We start from the raw sequence: 10,174 nt of genomic DNA on the forward strand, positions 1-10,174 counted from the left end.
GTATTTCCTCCATTCTTATTTCTGTTGTGCAGCAAACTCTAACTTACAGTGCAGCGCCGTCTGACTCATTCAGTTAAGTGTTGTGGGTGTGCTCTTTAACCCTTGATCAAAGAGCTAACAAAGATTCCAACTCCATCATGCTTGCTTTCAATTTTAATTGCTTTATCAAAACAATTCCCTTTCACGTCACACTGTGTAGACTAATAGTTATGCTTCAGAAGGTTAAAAAAATGAGTTTTATGTTTTTTACAGTGAGGGAAATGGATTGCAGAAAGTAAACCATACTGTATGTTGACTAACAATGGTAGGGGGGGGGTTTATTGCTGTGTTCAGGCTGTGATTCAGAGGTATCTGAGAAGACAGCAACATTACATTTTGATGTTTTCATAGCTATAAGTGAGCAAATATTGACTGCAATCAATAAATATCCTTTAATCTTGAAACACATCTAAAAACAACCCCCCAAAATATAAAAAATCCATGAAAAATCAGCTTTCTTATCCACCTATCCATTTTCTAACAGCTTGCTCCAATTCAGGGTCACAGGGGAGCCAGAGCCTATTCTTGTAAGCAACAGGTACTGTATAAGGCAGGATTATACCCTAGATGGGATGCCAGTCCATCACATCGCAGACACATAGAGTTTTTGGACTAGAAGGAAGGAAACTGGAAATACTGGAGGAAATCCACACTAACACAGGGAGAACATACAAACTCCAAACCCTAGGTGCAGAATTTCACCCTGGATCCTTGTGCTGCGAGGCAGAAATGCTAACCACTGCACCATCGTGGTCAAATTATTCAGTCACCTCTACCATAAAAATGAAAAATCCCATGAATGATTTTAAAACAAATTCCAAAATTCCATGATCACACACCTTCCCTGCCTCTTAAAACACAATGTTTTCCTTCCAGGAGAGCAATTCTGAAAAAAGTCATTAGAATATTGCCTTCAAACATTCAAATTCCAGTCTTACTAAAGCCATGCAGGGGTATGTCAGAAGAAAATATACTTTTATAGATGAAAACTGACACATTCTTCTCAAGAGTAAACTTTGTTCATTTATTCAAAATTATATAATCTTCAAGTCACTCCTGGGTCAGTTCTGCTGGATCTTCATGCACAATTTTCTTTCATACCCAGTCACTAAAGCCATATGGGATTTCAATGTTGCTTTCTTTTCATATTAGGTTTTTTTTCCAATAGCTTTGGACTAACTTCAGTACTAAGCAGTATTGTGGGGGAGCAATTTGAGGTTTTGGCTTTAACTCACTTGGAATGACAACCAGGCTATGAGAATAAAGGTATTATTCTCTCTACTATATGGAATTAGCCAAAGAGGGTGACAATATCTTAAAGAGAGAGGTGCAAAAATGTCAACACAGCAAAGGGGTATTCATTAGCAGAATTTGTACATGGTGTAGAAAAGTTTTAACACTTTGTGCTTGATTTTCAGGGAAAAGACTCCATTAAGCATATTTGCCTAGATATCATTACAATCTCTAATTCTCTGGTAAAACTATATATATTTTTTTTTACTTTTAGATAAAAATCGATTTTCCTGTCTTGTGTAACATGAAAGCTTTTATCAAATACATCTTCAGTGTCACAGCCTTGATGTTGGCCTACCCTTTAAGCAACCTGGTGTCTTACTTGTCAAACCAAAGGCAAACACAGGTCAGGAGCCAGTGAGCTGTCATTCCCCCCTCACTGGGCAGAGCCAAAGAAGGTGCATGCTGGGGAGGCAAATTCTAATTCAAAAACAGCAAAAAATACTGATAGTGGTATCTTTATACAGGTATATAATTTTTGCTGTTCATTGGCTGACAATGAAAGGTACAGTACAGTAGTTATATTTGAGATTAAATACTTCTGGAAAATAATTCGTGCAATTGACTGTAATGTAATGAAGCTTAAGCTATACATACATTAGTAAGTTCATGGACAGCACACTGAACTGTTATGTATTAAATCATTTACTTCCTATTTGCTTTTCTCTGTCCCACCTTCTCCCTGACCTCCTTTCTCTCCTGCCATCTCTTTGATTTCTGTACCTCGTTGGCCCAGTCTCTCAATTATTCCCACCATTCCATCTCTCTTCCCAAACCCTCATCCCCTATTCCAGGTGGTAAGACCCATAAGGTCACTCTTTCATTTTCACAGGGCGAAATAACAACATCAGATGCAGAGTCCTTGTCACTTCCTCCACATACAGCTATCATGGAGATGTACACAATTCTTCTTTGTGCCCTCACTGCTTCTTCTTCAAGTCAGTCAGATCACCTAAATAGCTATTCTGTGTGTTGCGCAACCTTTGACCATGCTATGTATCTGATCAAAGCAGCGGGGCAAAATGCCCAGCTCTTAAACTTGACATTGCTAATGCTTTTAAAGTCATGCCTGCTGACCCTTAACTCTGGTGCCTCTTTGGCCAAACAAATACTGTTTGGCAGTTGAGCTATACAGTACTATGTTTCAGACCTCCTACAGAAAAAAGGCTCATTCTCTCATGTCCAAAATATAATAGGTGATACTGCTTAGAGAAGTACTGTCACAAGAGCATTTATTTTTTATCCATCCACGCATTTTCTAACCCACTTTATCCAATACAGGGCCAGAGGAGAGCTGGGGCTTAACCTGAAAGCAGCAAGCGCAACACAGGATACACTTGGATGGGACACCAGTCCATTGCAAGGCACACACAAAGTCAAACAGTCATACTTGCACCTGGGCCAATTTGTACAGAAGCCAATTAACATACTGGCATGCCATTGCATTGTCATTTATTTTTTAATACATTTTAAGTCTTAGTTCTAATTTAATGGTTTGGGGTCCTACAGTACTTCTTTTGGGGATCCTAATTCCCTTGTCCTTTGTCCATACACTTAACCCTCAACCAAATGGATTAGGCCAAAACCTTCTTAACATTTCAATAAACATTACTGAACACATTTTATTCTTAATGGGTGTTGTCATCCCTCATGAACTGGATGTTGCCCCACCTCAACCATTGTTTGTCTTTATGTGCTTTTTTTATCAAAGCTTCTCATTATTCCATTTTGAAGAAATGTTAACAAATAACTGTTTCGTAACTGGATGGGGAATAACCAGTATTAAATGCTGACTAGTGCATTTCTCAATAGCAGTAAAAATGTAACATTTCTCTTTATATAATTTTAAAGAAAAATTTAAGGGCATTTCCTGTTATTTGTTGCTTACAGATCAGTTCAAAATACACCCCATTAAATGTTTTAGTGTACAGAAGCTTTGGGCAGTAATTATTTAAACAACATACTGTTCCACCAGCTTAATGGGAGTTTCACAGCTTTTGCTTTCACAATAACTGAGCCTAAGCAGATATAGTTGGCTATTAAAAGATCAGGGGCTACAGATTCTAAGATTCAGCAAATTATAAGAATGTCTGTTTGTTGAGACATTTGTCTGCTCCTAATTGAGGGGAAAAGTGGTTAAAGGGCCATCAGCTTTCCCCTGAAGGGTATTGCTGCCACAAAGAAGCTATTGTGGAGGAAGGATTTCAAGAAAGATGCCAGAACAATATGAAACCGTGCGTCTACTGTTTAATAGATGAGAACAAACAATTAAGATGTGTTGAAAGCTGTTGCCATGCCTCAGACATCAGCAAACCAACAGTACTCCAGTACTCTATGAGGCTCTCACAAATCTTTCTACTGTATATGGAGGTTTAAATTGGGAGCATGTATTATTGGCTTTTGTATCCATACTGACCAGATTTATACCAGCATAGGCAACAGCTGGCATTATTTACCAGTACAGCTGCAAAACTGAACCATTATGGTTAATCTCTGGTGTCTATTTTGGCACAAGTGTATATCAAACCAAAAAAGATTAATTAATTAGTCTTGAGAAAGGAAATTATTCACATTATGGAGTAGTTTTACCTGCAGATATGTTTTATAAAATCAGAATTGAGGGGTATCAGCTACTGTATGTTTATGAACCATATATTTTGGTTCATGTTTCTCTTAAGGAGGTTCTTAAGTGGAACTCATAGATCCTCATGTCTCCTAAGAATTGTATTTTCAATTAAATTAATTAATTAAGCATGGATGCCAAATGGTATTCATTCTATTGATTTTTCATTTATATTGGTACAGATGCCAGCAGAGATCTACTGAGCTAGTCGAGTAACCGGTAATATTATGCACCTGTAACATAGAATATCATATATAAGTAAGAAGCTGTTCCATTTACATATAATGAGAAGAGTATCACTTTAGCACACAAACCATATTAATGTATTATGCATATATTTGCTAAGCATGCCAAAGATGCAGTTGTAAATAGGAAATAAAATCCAAATAAGAAAATACGGTTGCTTATTGTCATGTCTTCTAGAGGGCGCTCCGACCCTTTTTGTAGTTTAGTTTCATTATTACATTCACCTGCCCCTTGTTCCCCGTCTATTATTTAAACCTCATGATTCTGAAGCTCAGGGCCCTGCATTGGAATATGGACGCCCAGAGGCCCGCCTAGCATCGAGTTGCCCCATGTCCACGGCTTGAGGGCATAGGCTTCTGAACGGCGTCCTGACCAGCTGAGTCCAGGGCTTGGAGCGCAGGTCCTCGTCCCTCTGATTTTAACTACTGTGTTCCTGGTTCCAAGTTCCCTGTTCCTTGACTTTGTCTCGGATGAACCTCCTGGCTACTGGATTTTGGACTGCACCCTAATTTCCCCTTTGGAGTGTTTCGGACACGTACACCTTCACCATGCCCCCCAAGCACCAGATCTCTGCCATCACCACCCCCCTGTCATCCCGTCCTGATCCTGTCATCTTTCCCCCGATGTCCTACTCCAGTCACTTCCGGATTATACCGTCTGCACAGGGTCCTAAACTACACACTTTACGAGAGTCATGACTGGCTCCCATTTCACTTGTAGCTTATTGGTCCAAGGATTTTGTCCGGCCATTTCCTAAAGGATTCTAGGAAATCTGCTTCTCAACTTAGCTTTGCAGTTTATTACAGACCACCACAAACATTTGCGTAAAGAAGCACCTCTTAATTTAAATTATTTTAATTTCCACATGTGCACAGTTAATTTAATCTGCCTGTGTAAGAAATGTTTTTAAGGCCATTAATTAGCAATGTGGCTCTCCTTTGGACTAATTCCCGGGATTTGTTATTGTGTCACCAATGCTTTGTTCTTGCTAAGCATTAATGTAACAGAATATGAATTAATCAAAATTCCTAAAGCACCTCATTACTCATTACTTGTCACTCAGAGAATTTCTTCATTTGACTTGTAGTGCCTAATATTTTAGCCAGAGAGTGTATAACATACATAAACATACATACATCTACATCATCTATCAATATAATACAGAGCACATTTCAGGATTAGAATAAGCAAGTCACTATTAGTTATAAAATTGTGAATACTGACCATTAACTGGTTACAGTTTAGCTACAATAAACAATAAACATTGCTTACTTTGAGTTTGTACTGTACATGCAAAGACTCCTTAAGAGTTCTATCTTTGTGAAAAGCTAGAGCTAATTAAGATTTACATTTCCATAATTCATCTCATTTTCTGGCAGTTCATATCCAATGATTACATGGGCATTTTTGTGATTTGTGTGTTCTTTCAAAGATGAAGGAAAACTGGGACTTTTGCTCTCCTGTGTTTAGCAAAACCTACTCACATATCTGCCAGACAAAGCAGTGGAGTGGAATATATTTATTGTTAAAGTGATTAGAATTGGCAAGTGCAGTTTAGTGTAGGAAGATGTTAACAATAGACTGAAACTTCTGTTGCTGTTTTGTTCCAGGATTCATTCAGCATCACAGGCCTTTAGAATGCACCTTTTAAATCTGCCACTGAAAAAATATAAAATTCAAATATTAATCTCCTGATTTCCATTTTCTATTCCAAGTCACAACAATTATTGAAGTATGCCTGCCCCCTATTTCAAGTGCTGCTGACACAGAAGCTGGCAGTAACACATGCAACTACAGTATATGCATGTTAGTTTAACATTATCCTTGGTATATAATGAAAAAGAAAACTGACACTAAATGGCTAATCAAGTGTCTGCCATTGCTTAAAGATCATAAACAACAACAATACAGTTTTATTGTTATTTTTTAATTTACAGTAAGTATGCAAATAGCCATGTAACTGTTTTTTAATAAAGATCACATTTACTTTTGTTTTCTATGTCCTCACATGCTTAGCAACCTATTTGAAAATTACCTGATCAAGCTTGATTTTATTTGGATTATAATTGCTTTTTAAACATGTTAAATACAGCTGAATCATGTTATGTTTTTTTCTTTTAATGGTAAAACGGTCATCATTTGGTCACCAGAAGTTAGGAATATACCAATAAATCAAAGTAAATTGATACAGTATGCCTAAATTAAGTTGAGACTACACATTCATTGTACACCTTCTACTTTTTTCTTACATGATTGTGAAATTAAAAACAAAATGCTGCCAATACTGGAAATCTAAGAAATGTTGGAGATTGGGTTGTCTCTTTTATCCTTCTACTATCATAGCTGTCACAATTCAGTCCCAACAGATCAGTGAACTAACATATTGAGTCACTGAACCTTTGGTCTTAGTTGCTTACTCTGTGAGTGACATCTACTGTGAGAAGCAATTGCATTCTGAAATTGTCCATCATCTCTGGAAATTAGAGTTCTTTCTTTGTTACAGCATTAACTAAAGTCCTATCTCTTAAATTGTTAGACTCATAGTTCCCTTACAAGATCAGTAATAACAAAAAATAAATATTTTTTTCAAGCACAAGTCCCATACTGTATCTACCAAAAAATCGAATGAAACTGAAAAACATCTTGTATTGGTTCTTAATCTTCTTCCTATTTGTTGCACAAATTAGATGAAAACTATTGCCAATGATTTCCACCAGATAATGTACTTTACAACTATTCATGCAGAAAATGTAGCTTTCTTATCAAGGAATATCTCACTAAGTCGTGAAACAGATGGGTAGCACACACTCTGCTGAACAGATTGTTTTTCCATTCCTCATCTTCCCAGAAAGAAACTGCACTGCCCTCATCTTTATCATAAAAATAGACTTTATTGATAAACCATTGTGAGCTTCTTTTTGTGGGTGGTGTCTCATATTAAGGATTTCCTAACACAAGGGGAAAAAAACCTAAAATAAACATATGCTGCTAATGTTTTATGTTGTTAACAATTTACGAATTGCATTAACATCTTCTGAAAGTTTTCCTGTCTGTGGGACAGGAATATGAAATCTTAAGAATCGTATGAAAGTTTTCATTCTTTGTGAAATGTTGTGACATAGAATCTGATCACTTTACACCCTTGCACCCCTACTGTCCAGTTATAAGGTGTCACATTCTACTAAGCATTAAGTGAACCTGACAATTGGCTTTATAAGAGGCTTTATAATATTTGCCATATTCAAATTCACTTAAGCATATTTCACCGTGTTGGTTCTTCCAGTAAAAAGAGAATATGGACTTTCCATAGTTTCCAAAAACAACTGTGCATGGCCATGTGATACCAGGACATAGAGGAGTTCTCTTTTAAAAAATAATGATGTTCAGTCCCCAATACTGCCTTGTCCTCTAATGTCCTCAAAGTGCCTGTTTGTGATTAAGTGAATATGTCTGCTACCTACAGTTAGTATAACATATTCTATCAGCTTCCTGCTGTTACAAGACAATTTATACCTTTCCTCTAGTATACAATGAGATTAATTACTTGTAACTCTCTGAGATATATATAAAGATAGTATTGCATTATAATTTTCAAACAAAATTACAGAAGATTTTCCATTTATTCCTTTGACTTAGTGACTTATTTTTGCAAAATTGGAGGTGTTTATAAATGGAAGAAATTGGTATACTGTAGGTTAAAAAAATAAAGAAATATAGGACTGTGTACTACAAACATACTGTTTTATTAGTCTGTTACCTTTAGAATACTGAACATTTTTTAAAGTTTCTACAAAGAATAATTAGTAAGAGTTGCTTGCTACTAGGATATTGAAACAGCATTAATTTATCAGTATGTATAGTGTGTTCTTTATATATTATGTACTACGGACTTTATACATACATTTGCACTTCTTATAATGAAGCATTACCATTATCTGTTGTTTCATTGTACAAGGCTCATATACCTGTATGTGCAGGTTGATCCTTTTTTTCTAATCTTTTAGAAAAATGCTAAGAGGGGGAGTTAAAAGCTGGATTAATCTCAAAAACTGTATATTCTGCATCATTAGTCTCATCCGTGTCTCAGGTGAAGCGTATTTTGGCACAAGATACCGATATGACCAGGCACTGCAGTGCACACAGAAGTACAACATACGCTCATGCATAAAGCAATCCCTTTAGAATGATTCTATGTTTTACAAACCTTTCTGCTTAGAGAAATAAATACAGACTCAAAAGAAATCAATTGCATTGTGGATGAATAATTTGTATTAAATGTTTTCTGACTAATTAAAGTTATGAAGAGCAAACAGCTGAAAGGAAAATGTGACTGTGCTTCAACACAGATAGGACATGATGTACTGTATTTAAAGTTATTTGCTGTAAAAGAAATTGACTGTCAGTGCTGATATTTGCCCTAGATCAAAAAGAAACCAACGAGAGATAAATCACAGCAGCCTTAGGCAGCATTACTTTGCTCTTCACAGACTATTGTATCAGCATTATATGCATGAGGTGATGGTCACAAAATAGTCTATGTTGAAATTCCTGATGGTTCATTTTAAAGCTAAAACATTATTGTAACTTCATGATGAATTAAAGTTGCATAATTGACAAATTAATTTAAAGTCTAATGCTGACACAATGCAGTTATCTAAAAAAAGCTATTAATATATATTTATATATTATTTTGATGAGATACAGAAAGCATGATCAGGTCTAACTTTTTAAAGTATGATGAAGTATAGGGTATCAAAGATTTCATGTGGGACACAGAAAAATTCCAACACAATTCTTGCAGAACTGAACTATGTAGGCATTTGTAAACCACATCACTTGTAAAAGATAATAAATTCAGATAATGTTTTCTCCCGTAATGGTCATTTATAGCAATTAAATGAACGAGAAACAAATAATTATTTGTAATATTTGCCTGAAAGAAGCATCACATTTTAAGAATGTAATTTTACAGTGTATTATTTTTACAACACAAAACTTTTCCACATTGTTATTATATAAAAGAAATCTCAAAAAAGAAATGTTTGAATCACTAAACCAAAACGATATTGATAAATGAAAAAAATATATATTTACATTTTGAATAAGAAGTCTGAGCAAAACTAAAAGGAGTATTAAAAAAATCTGAACATTTTTCCCCTAATAATATTAATTTTAAAAAGCAAATTTCAAGTGCAGTAAGTCAGGCTTTTCTTTACTTACCGAACTATGCTGAGGAAAAAGCTGTTTCTTCTTTTTTGTTAAATTAGAGCTCCAGTCTTTGAGCAGGTCATTGCATTAACTAGGCAGAATCAGTTCTTACGGGCTGCCAGTACAGCTGACTGACAATGAAACCATTTTCTCAGCTGGGGCTGGATGCTTAATCACTTAACCACTATCCACGGAGCAGCACTGTGTATATGTCTTTCTTCACTGGATGCAGTCAGGAAACACTCGGCTTCTCTGCTGTATTCCCCAAAGCACCCACACAATTAGCACACAAATCACAAAGAGCCAGAGCCAGCGCTGTCCCAATATCCTCGATTGGATACTTGCTTATAAACCCGACAGTTTTTCAGCAGCCACCGGCAGGCATTTCATGGGCTGACTGAATTATTGTAAGCCAGAGAAGAAGGCTTTTGTGCTGGGATTTACATGCTGTGCATTTCACTTGTGCTGTAACCACGACTCCAGCCCTTCTGCAGAGAATGTGGAACGTCTGTGGTGGAGTTGGAGGCATGCATTGAGAAAATGCGCCACTGGTTGTGAAGCAGACTTCCACCTTGTTCAAATTCAGTGCAACCACAAGATAATTAAACACTCACAAATCTAATGACTGAAGCTTCATCCTGCTAATCATATGACACTCTAATTTACATTTACTAATTATCACCTGCATGTTTCCTATTAGAAATTAGATGCAGCCATTAGGTTAGGTCCAAAGACTGCAAAAGAAAATAAAATAAAATGAGAGCA

At 36.2% G+C, this 10,174-nt stretch overlaps 1 protein-coding gene across 2 annotated transcripts in view; it reads right to left on the reverse strand.

Annotated features, from left to right (window-relative positions):
• The window catches only part of LOC148661891 (contactin-3-like), a 79,540-nt gene extending 69,614 nt beyond the window's left edge, over positions 1-9,926 (reverse strand). Inside the window, exon 1 of one of the 2 annotated variants that reach the window (XR_015939639.1) lies at positions 9,422-9,926. The gene's annotated coding sequence lies outside the window, so the exon portion shown is untranslated. The remainder of the gene's footprint in view (positions 1-9,421) is intronic. The other variant, XM_088636346.1, reaches the window with a different exon arrangement.
• Between the last annotated feature and the right edge of the window lie 248 nt (positions 9,927-10,174).

Source organism: Lepisosteus platostomus, chromosome 6 (assembly GCF_059453375.1).
Source record: "Lepisosteus platostomus isolate fLepPlt1 chromosome 6, fLepPlt1.hap1, whole genome shotgun sequence".
NCBI lineage: Eukaryota > Metazoa > Chordata > Actinopteri > Semionotiformes > Lepisosteidae > Lepisosteus > Lepisosteus platostomus.